General features: G+C 31.3%; 1 long non-coding RNA gene across 1 annotated transcript; it reads right to left on the reverse strand.

The window, feature by feature from the left end:
* Nucleotides 1-7,912: 7,912 nt before the first annotated feature.
* On the reverse strand, nucleotides 7,913-8,470 carry LOC131618438 (uncharacterized). Its single transcript, XR_009288848.1, has 2 exons — nucleotides 8,364-8,470; nucleotides 7,913-8,257 (listed from the first exon to the last, which is right to left on the reverse strand). It is a non-coding gene; the product is annotated as an uncharacterized LOC131618438 (long non-coding RNA).
* Nucleotides 8,471-11,169: the final 2,699 nt, after the last annotated feature.

Genomic DNA, 11,169 nt, shown 5'->3' on the forward strand with positions numbered 1-11,169 from the left:
ATGTCGAATAAGCTTATTTGCAGGTGCGGTTGAATTATTCCGGGTTAGGGAATTGTATTGTTGATGAGTTGTTAATGAACATGTTGCTGATTCTGTTGTTGCCAAATATGTTATTGTTGTTGAACTTCCGTTGATTATAAGTTGTTGTTGATAAGTTGAATTGTCTCGATTTATGGACATGTTTGAGTTGTAAGTCTGATGATCAATGTTGATTTAAGTTGATGCAGTTGATGCATGTTTATGTTGTTGTTTTTGTTGTTGTTGTATGTTGATGTTGTTGTTGCATTATTGTGTATTTGTTGTTGAAGTTGAAGTCGCATGGCATACACTGCATGATTAAGTTGGCCTTGATGGCACCACGTTGAAAATTTGAAGGCTTATACCTTGGCCTTAATGGCACCACGTTGAAGGCTTATGCCCTGTTAATGCCTCGATAAACTAGCATATGTTTAAGTTAGGAGTTCTGCACCAAATGGTACAACATGGATTTGCATAGTTGAGTCGCATATTGAGTCGCGTGTTAAAGTTGTTGTTATTATTCGGTATTTATTGATTGACGTTATGTTGTTGTTGTTATAAGTTGTTGTTGCTATAAGTTGTTATTGATGTGAGTTGTCGCTGTTATAAGTTGTTGTTGTTATAAGTTGATGTTGTTATTAAGTTGTGTTGATTAAGTTGTTACGTTGATTTACTAAGTGGCTTGTTATTGTTACTAAGTGGTTTGTTGGTTGTTGTATAGTTGCTGTTTTGAAGTGGTGAAATTTGTATGATTCTGATCTAATATATTGTTTATCATACGCCTGTTTATATTGATTCGATATCTCACCCTTTCTTTTGTTTCGCCGTTACCTTTATACTGGTAACGTGCAGGTGATACGCAGTGATGAAGATTTAGTAGCTTCATCGAGTCCAAGTATGTGTGTCACTCTGATACGTAACACTCGGGGGGATGAACGCTAGTTTTCTTAGTTGTTTGGTTTTACTGTTGAATAACTATGTTGATACATGAAGAGTAATTGTTGATGTTGAAATGGTTTTAAGTTGAAAAGATGATATGTCATCAAAGTTGATTTATGTAATTCCGCTGCTTAATGTTAATAAAGTTTATTCATGTGGTTTTAGTTCATCTGAGTATTTGTGTTATTTATCTATGATAGCATGATATTATTATTAAGTTGAATTGTAATACTCCAATGATTTGTCAAAAAAGAATTTTATAATTCTGATTTTCTTAATAATTACCAGGGTAGAATTGGGGTGTTACAACGAGCACCTCAAGAAAATAAATGCTTTGCTCAACTACTGCAACGTCAAAGGCGCCATCAAGTGTAGATTTATTTCCTACCACTCTGAGGAAAGGTGCCATGACCTGGTACAAAACTCTCGCCCAAGAATCCAGCACCTCTTGGAAGGACCTAGGTAAGAAATTCTCGAGGTATTTCACCGCCTCTCATCATCACCCAAAATATAAGGCGACACTCGAGGCGGTCATTCAGGGGAAAGACGAACCCAAATCCGCATTTCACTTTTTCTCCAACACTTGGAAAATTTTACAAAACAGTTTTGAACCCTAAAAGTAAGTGACTTTGAGGCCACTTTTCATCCTGATCCCTTGAGAATTTGAGAAAACACTAAACATAAAATTTGTATAGGATGTTTAGGGATTTCCAAAACATACTAGAACTCCTCCATATCATTTATGAGCTGTGAATTTCGAACAGATAAAATTGGTGCATCAAAGTTGTTTCAAGGCTCATGTTCATTTCCAAAGTTATGGACCAACCAAAGTGAATCCAAATAAAATCTGCCAATCCTTGCTACAAGCCACCTAAATGTCCTTGTTTACTTCTAAATTTCACCATGATCAAAAGTTTACACAAATCCTTTGAGCTTTACACAAGGATTAGAACCATTATTCACCAAACTTTTCCATTTCAAGTATCAAGGTTTGACTTCCATTTTGGAAAAGTGAATTTTAATCACAAAATCCACTCCTTGAGCTCCCTAACTTGTTTCTTTTGATCACACTTCAACCCAAAGCAAGAAGCAACACCTAAAACTAAAAAAACTCATATATTATCCATGAATTAAGCTTTGCTAGACATTGCAACCACGCTTTTCAAAGATAACTTCACCATTAAGCAAAGCTTGAATCTCTTGTTCAAAAGTTCCCTCCATGATCCCCTATAAATAGAGACCTCCACAACATCATTCAACATATCTGAATAGCCTCAAAATCTCTCTCAACCCAAAATTGAAAACTTGCAATTTTCTCTTGAAGCCCAAGAACCATTTCTTCGAGTTTCATTATCCTTGCAAATTTCTTGAAACTTAACCATTCATACACATCACATACATCATATAGAAGCTATCCAGACCATGAATTAGCTTCTATAACACCTCCTACATCATTCACCAATTCTCACTTTTGGCATCTGCAACTTGAGTTGATAAGAGGAATCCATGTGGTTTCAAAGCAAAGCAACCATCCCATTAGCTTCAAGAAGGTCCCAGGAAGCTTTTCATACCAATAAACCATTTCTGGGAGTGCTTGAGCTCAATTTTCAATCTCCAGTTCAGAGGTAAGTTTCCTCAAATTCAAACTCCATGGTTAAGGCACCATTTTGAGTAATTCTCGATTATATGTTGTTAATCATCATGTGAGGATCATTAACCCTCAATTAGTTGTTATTGATTGTTGTTGTACATCATTTAATTTCATTTTTAAATTTTAGAGTTCATACAATTTTCTAGAAAATTTATGACTTTTAGGTTGAATAAATTTATGATTGATAGACCTCTAGATTCGTGTTGAAAAGCTGAGCAAGTTTCATGTTTATACTTTCTAAAATGGTTAAAAAATGATAGAATTCGAATTTGAGTTCATGGCTAACCCATGGTTGAAGATGAAGTTGATTTTCTTATTTTTGAAACTTGGTTTATAATATATTTGTTAGTTTGTGTTTTGGTTATTGGATGTATCATCAACCCAGTGGTAGAGCGCGTTCCTTTAGTCCTTTGCCAAGCCCAGGGTCTGGGGTTCGAATCTCTCTCGCCCTAGACCTTTTTGGTTCTTTTATTTTTTTAAGGAATTTCAACATGTTTTAATATTTATTCATCTAAAGGCGCCTTATGATTACCATTAGTACCTAGCCCAGTGGCTAAGGTTTTAAGCTTTGATGAGGAGGGCGTGAGTTCAAGTCCTATAGGGACCAAAACTCGATTTTTTATCACTTGTTTCATTTAAACTTTTTATTAATTTTGATAATTAATTTAAAACAGCAAATCAATGTATTTTCACTCGATTTTTTGCACACTTCTTATTTATTCTACCTATTTTGTGAATCAACTTTAAAAATAAAAAATATTCTTATTTTGATCAATTTTCAATTAAACCAAAGTAGCACCCTTTTATGCCTTTTAATGTCCATTAAATCAAATCTTTTTCAATTGTTCCTTTACTAAATGTCTTAAATAGATTTGTGTGATTATTTTAGGATTAAATTTAGCCTCCTTTGATGTTCATACCATATCCCCTTAGTTCTCTACTTAGGTTTTATTTAACTTTAAACAAATGATTAGGTTTAGTTACATACACTAAAACCCTAATTTTGAGATACTTTGTTCTTTTGATCTCAATGCAAATGTCATGTTGATATTAAATTGTTTTTATGATCTCTTCTTGTTACCTACTTGTGCATATACTTGTTTATTTACATCCTTGTATATTTATGTTTTGGTTATGTTATTATATTTGTATATATACATTGTTAAACTAACCTCACATCCATGAGACATTCATCCATCATCACATCATATTCATACATACATGAAATGATCTTAAGATATGTCATCCCTTTTATTCATTAAACTTTTACATTTGAGTTTATACATTGGTATCTTTATTTATACACACTCTTCAATTTGTATCTATGATACACATACTATGCCTCGCACACCACTTGAGATGCTTATCCATGTATGATTGCTTGAGATGTTTAATTCCTTATTGAAGCTAAAACTCCAAAGGAATGAGAATAGTATTGACTAAAATTGTCAAGGTACTCACTCTTTTTTTTCTATCTCTTTAATTTTGTGCTTAGTATTTTTAAAGCTTTGCACCCTCACTGTTTTAAATTGGTTTTGTATTGTTAAAGCTCAACCTATTTTAAATCAATCATTGGTTTTGTATTGTTAAAGCTCAATCACCACTCTTTTAAATCACCTTTGCCTTGTATTGTTAAAGCTTGGCTCCTTTTAAAAACTTGTTAAGTATTGTTAAAGCTTAACATTTTAAAAACTCGTTAATATTGTTAAAGCTCAACACCCAAAAAGATTTTGCCACTTGACTCTTTATTTTCCTTTTAAGGGGAACTAAAAATGCTCTGACTTCCCTATTGCACTTATGGGGTATGTAGGCACAAGATGCAATGTCTTGCCAAACACACTTTTAAAATCTTTTTTCTCACCATCCCACTCTATTTAAACAAAAATACATAAACATTTTATGACAACAATAACAAAAAATATATACTTCAAAGAGGTTCCTACATAGTACCGTAGATGTGAGGGGTGCTAATACCTTTCTCTTGCATAACCAATCCCCGAACCTAAGATCTTTGTCTTTTTATTAGTTTTAATTTTAAAAATTTCTTTGGGTTTTATTTCGTTCTTTTTCCCATTTCCTTTGAAAATAATAAAGCGGGGTGGCGACTCTACTAAAATGTCAGAGCTAAGCAAATCAATGGCTTTAGTATCAATTTTTCACCGCTACACCATGTTCCTAACACGTCTTCTCCTAGGTATTTGTTCGTTCTTTGTGGCTATTTTTTCACTTCTAAGTCTCATGCAACAACGTGAAATACTAAAGGATAATGAAGAATTTCGTAACAAACTGTACAAAAAATAAAGAACTTGTAATTAAAGCACTGTTCCACGGGGTATGCCAATTTGTTTACCGTGAAAATTGGTAAACACGTGTTAGTCTTCCAAAAACGAGAATTTTTGGTTTCTCACAGGGCCGACTAGATTGATCCTAGGACATGTGCTTTATATTTCAAATCTTATTCTTGATGGTGAAGAATACTTTGACTGCATTCATGTTTTTATTGAAAAGTTTATTTGATCTACGTGATTCTCTAAAGTAATGTTATAAACTTGTAAAGAAAATAAAGTAAAAGCAATTGAATATAAATTGCAAGAATGTAAATTCTGGAAATAGCAAGTTTCAAAAAACTATAAAAATAATGTAAAATGGTGTTTACACATACATTCTCAAATGACTTGTTTCTCAACACGCAGATACTTTGAGTTTTTTGGTGAGATTCTCTACACATATGAACACACGAATCCTAAATTCTAAGAGTCTTATATATACTACTTCGAAATAACCATTTTCAACGGTCTTTCGATCAAGGCATGCCACGTTTTACTCGGCATGCCTTCCTTTTGCCCTGGAGTTCCATGCGTCCTTTGATAAAAACGGATAAGGAAAGAAAGGTAGTTATATCTTTGTTCAAACTCAACTTCTCTGTCGAATAATTCTCTTCGTCGAACCAACCATAAAACTTAGAAAAATATTTCTTAGTCCAAGTCCAACACTTTCTCCTATCAGAGGCGACTTCGACGGGCTTTTAGCAAACATGTTATTTTCTTTCACTAATAGTCATGATGTCGAAAACTCCAGCTAACACTATGTTGTTGTTGGGAGTGTTATTCCTTGTGCAGCTTTCATTTCGTTCAATCCAACATAACTAAAGCACAATAAAGTGATAGAAGATACAATTGAGTTTATTAATCCGTATGTGAATTGAATGTTTTACCAATCCTTCCCTGAACATATCATCTGTTAAATTGAATTAGGAAATAATAATATAAATAATTAAGTTATATTTTAAGAAAAACATGCACTAAGAAATGTTTTTGAGCTTTCTTCTCGCTCTTTAACACTTAGAATTTAGTTCGATACTTCTAGTTCTTTAATCAACACTTCCTTATCTACAAGATCATTCTACAAAGTATCAAATTTAATTTGATGGGAAATTCATATTCATCATCATTATATTTAAAAAATAGCTTACATTTATTTTTTGAGTTTTCTGCGACCCATTATTCATATCTTACAATTTAACAGTTAGAATTTGGTTCAATATTTCTAGTTCTTCAATCAACACTTCCTTCTCTACAGGTTCATTCTACAAAGCATCAAATTCGTTGGAAATTCAAATTATTCATCATCATGATGATAATTATAAAGATGATGATGATGAATTTCACAACAAATTTGATATTTTGCATAAGGAACTAGTAGAGAAGGAACTGTTGATTGAAGAATTAGAAGCATTAAATCAAATATTAACTGCTAAAGAGCGAGGTGTGAATAATAAGTTGCAGAAAGCCAGAAACCTCGAAAAAACATTGATTATTCTAAATTGTTCTTCAAATATAACTTAATTTTTCAAATTATTATTTTCAAAATCAAATTAAAAGGTTATATGTTTAGTGAGCAGTTGGTGAAACAAGCATTCCATATAAGTTATAATAACCTCAAATGTATATATACTCACAGTTAGAATCTACGACCGTGGCAAAATATTGTGCGCTAATTGTTTTACTACGGTTGAAACTTATAACTATGGTCAAATATATAAATCACCCAAAATACTGACACTGGGTATCGAACTCATGATCATTCCATCTTTTATTACGGTTGGTATTTACAACCATGGTGAAATCTTGCACGATATTATGTTTTTACAACTACTACCTCGTGGTGGAAAAGAGAACACTTACTGCTACACCCTTCATTACTGCTATCTCCAATCATGATAAAATTCTTCTCCCAACCGTGGTAAAAATTTATTTTTATAGTAGTGTGGTATGATTAACCCTTCTTATGCGCCAACATGATTCTAGCTAGAAGATGTGATCATTAGGAAAAGATTAACTTGAAGGGAAATAAAAATAAGGATATATCTTATGCATTATTTTAAAAACTGGATCGAACCAGTCGGTCGAACAGGGAACTGGCCAGGTAACCGATTTGGTTCAATAGTTAGATCGGAAATGTTATTGAACCGGTGTGAACCGTAAAAACCGGGAAAACCGACGATTTTTCTGAACCGGCGGTTTAACTGCATTTGTTTATTTTTTTTCATTTTTTTTATTTTTTTTATTTAAAAAAAGTAAAACGACATGATTTTGATTATTTTAATGAAAAATTAAAATAAAAAATAAAAAAAATTTGCAGATACAATTGATTTTGTTACCGATGATTTTGATATTGAAGAAGAAGATCCCAACGTTGAAACAGTTTTTCCTTTCTTGAAATTAAATTTAGTAGACAATGAAATTATTTTGTTATAAATTATTCAATTAGATTATGTTGCGATTAGAGTTTGTTTGCAATTATACATTGTAATTTTGTACTATTTTATTATGTGTGATACTTATGTTTAAAATTTGAATTTAAATTATGAATTTGTGAATTTATTTATAATATGATGTTTTCAAAAAATTTAAGTGCTATTATATTTTCTAGAGACTGATTCATCTGGTTCGACAAGTTTTATACCTGTATAATTTTGTTATAACGATCGGTCTATTCAACTGAGTTATCCAGTTTAACTCGGTTTAATCATGCGGTTCGACTAGTGACACAGTAGTTCGACCAATAAACCAATGACCCAATACCTTCACCGATTTAATGTTCGGTCCGATTTTTAAAACACTGTTCTTATGGTCAATTATAAATATCTTCTGCATTAAGAGATATCTTCTATATTAGAAATCAGTTTCCACTAATTGAAGATCAAAGTTACTGTGCCTTCTTACAACTAGTTTAGTATACTCATGTAAATGTATTATATATTCGATCTAGAGGTATATGGAATAAACAACACAATATTCAGAATTGCATTTCAACCTTATTATTTTCAAGGATTATATTCTAGTTCAAGGATTTATTTAATTGTACACAATATATATTTCTTACAAACTATGAATTCTAAACATACATAAAGTATGCATTTTATTTAAACTATGAATTCTAAACATACATAAAACATGCATTTTATTTATTCCATTGAATTTTCATGACAGCAACAACGAACGACCTTCGGAAAAAATCCATAACAGGTACCACCAGTTTTATATCCCATCCCAAGGCAGTTTTGATTGCATTGAGGAATAGATGGACAATCTCCAGGTTGACATTTTAAACCTAAAAAACTGTCCTCACCACTTGATGATTCTACAGCTAAAAAGTGTATTCTTGAGTTAGTTTTTTTAATGAATATTCTTAAATTAAATAATTTTATATAAATTATATAACTGGGAAGGTAAAACAAATTTATATTCATTACCTGAAAACATAACCAAAGCAATGAACAAAATCCAGAAAAGATAAATTTGTTTGCCGTAAACGAAACTCATTGTTTAAGATTTCACCTTATATTATTTTTATATTATGTTTGTTATGAGATTTAGGACTTACATGTCCATTATATATACTATTGAAACGACAGAAAAGGAAGGTAAAAAAAGTTGACTATACATAAATGCAATGAAATGTTCTTTAATATTTATATTACTATATTCAAATATTTTTATTTCTATATATATTTTATTGTTTAATATTTATGAAGGTTATTTTAAATTAATGAGAAAATTAATTAATCGTATATATTTTTGAAATAAATAATATTATTTATTACTTTATATTATGATTTGTATGGATTATTAATTTTAAAAATTCTTAAATATTCCATTAAAATATTTAACAACTAAGTAAGATTGTGAATTTGTTGTTTTTTTTTATATATCTTTTTAACCAAAATGTGAGTTTAGTCAAAAGAAATGAATTAACAGTATAACTTAAAAAAATAAGATTTAGTTTCATTATATGAAACAAATAATTTTTTTTAGTATTTTTTTATTAAATAAAATTAATTTTGTATTATTATAAATTTTTATATATTTATTTGTAAAATATAACGTTACAAAAATTTATTATAAAACATATAATATAATTTTTTTGGTCAAACTATAATTGAATTTAAAAATCTTAGATGTGTTATTCTCAATCTTGCCCACTGCTTCTCTTTTTCTTATTCTTAAAATGGGTGGTTTTAAGGAAAACAATTTCATAAAAATTATCCATATACACGTCTCTCTCTCCTTATTTCTTTAAATAAATCGTTTCCGTGCATAATTTTTTTTTTGTCTAAGTGCAATGTTGGTTTGGTTGTTAGACTATTATAAAAATATACTAGTATTTTGCAACAAAATTTTATCTTAGTCAAAATATTTACCATGGTAGAATCTATTTAAGTAGGTGCATTCCTTTCGGTTTTAGTTTAAGCCAGTTTTTATCACAACCAAATTTTTCAATCGTAGTTAAAAGTGACGTTTGGTAATGAGTTCAAATCACAACATCACTTTTATTTTTTATTGATTTTTAGGCAAAATACCCTTTTTTTACCTCTTAACTATACTCCAAGGTCCATTCTAGTCCCTCTTTATCTCTAAAAAGTGTCAAAGTGATCCTTTAATTTTTCAAAAAGGACCACATTTGTCCTTTCCTTCCAAATGGCACAAAAGGACGTTAGGTTTGTATATGTGGCAGATGATGTGGAATGTTATATACTCCTTCAACCTTGTCTTCTTCATCGTTTTGTTCAAATTTCTTCAATTTTGTTTCCCTCAAATTATAGGGTTACCGTTTTTCATTCCCGACTCAATTTCCAAAATTACTTGTGTAAAATGAAGCAGACATCATTACCGGTCTTAGGGCCATGTTCTTATGACTTGAATACAAAGAGTGGTGGTGGCTGTGGAGACATAACTCTGCTTCGAAGGGCTTCAACTGCCACGAATTTTGGGAAGCAATTTTGGGGTTGTCATAATTACAAGGTAAAAACGAAATTTAATTGTGTTTTCATCCCATTTTTGTGTTCTGATTTATGCTAATATTAATGTTGAACATCACATGGTTCAGCCCAAACATGCCGTGGATTTTTTCAATGGTTCTTTGATGATGTGGTGGATGATAAAGACCAGTTCATGAAGATGCAAAATAGTAGGTTGGAGAAGCTTTAAAATAAACTTGATGCAACAAAATTGGAGTTGGTATCTTTAAAAGCAACAAACGATAGACTGAAACAAAAGACAAGGGAGTTACAAATTCAAATGAAGAAGATGATGAATTCTGGAAAAAAAATTGGAAAAGGATGCTCTATATTGTTTTAGTTTTGGTAATATGGAGAATGCTATAATTATTGTAGGCCATAGTTGTAATGTTTTGAAGTAGTATGTTTAAGTTGTAATAGTCTGTATTGAGTTTTGTTGTTATCAATGGAAAATGATTGATATGCATTAAGGATGAAATTCTGGTATGACAGACTCAGGATGTCAATCACAATGTCACGACATCTGATATGTTACTAACTTAGCAAAGGCAGAACAGAAAAATCCCTAATTTTTAATTACCCCTAAGAAGGAGTCCATGAGTACTGCGATCATGTTTGTTCAGTCAACATAACCAGATTGTAAACTTCATTGGTTCTGTCCATGGATCAGCTATCAAACCTAAACCTGATGTTATACGTGATGTTACAACATCCAAGACTGAACAAACAATACATTGCAGAAGATAAATAACACATTGAATTGTTAACCCAGTTCGGTTTAACTACCTACTCTAAGGGCTACCAAGCCAGGAAGAAGATTTCACTATCAGTAGTACTATTTTATGTAAACAACCTCTGGTTTACCTAGTCACTACCCAATGCAACCTTTATCTTAGAACTCCATCTAAGACAAGAGAACCTCTGCTCACTCCTAGTGATACCTAACTGTTACAACCCTGTAACAGCTATTTAAACAATTAACAGTGAACACTAACTTGATCTTGCTTCACAACTCCAATCAAGAACAAAATATTCAACTCTTACCTACAGGTTTCGAGTGAGAACAATAACTTCTCTTACCTACAAGTTTCGAGAAGGACATGGCTGCCAACCCACAGCCTGGGTGGTCTACTTATAGAAACCCTAATAACTACATCTTTTCAATACACGATTTTCTATATTTTCTATATTAAACTAGATTACAAAGGTTTCTATTTATAACCTATTCCCAATTGGACTTGAGCTTACAAATCGCAGCACT

This window comes from Vicia villosa, linkage group LG7, assembly GCF_029867415.1.
Source record: "Vicia villosa cultivar HV-30 ecotype Madison, WI linkage group LG7, Vvil1.0, whole genome shotgun sequence".
Lineage (NCBI taxonomy): Eukaryota > Viridiplantae > Streptophyta > Magnoliopsida > Fabales > Fabaceae > Vicia > Vicia villosa.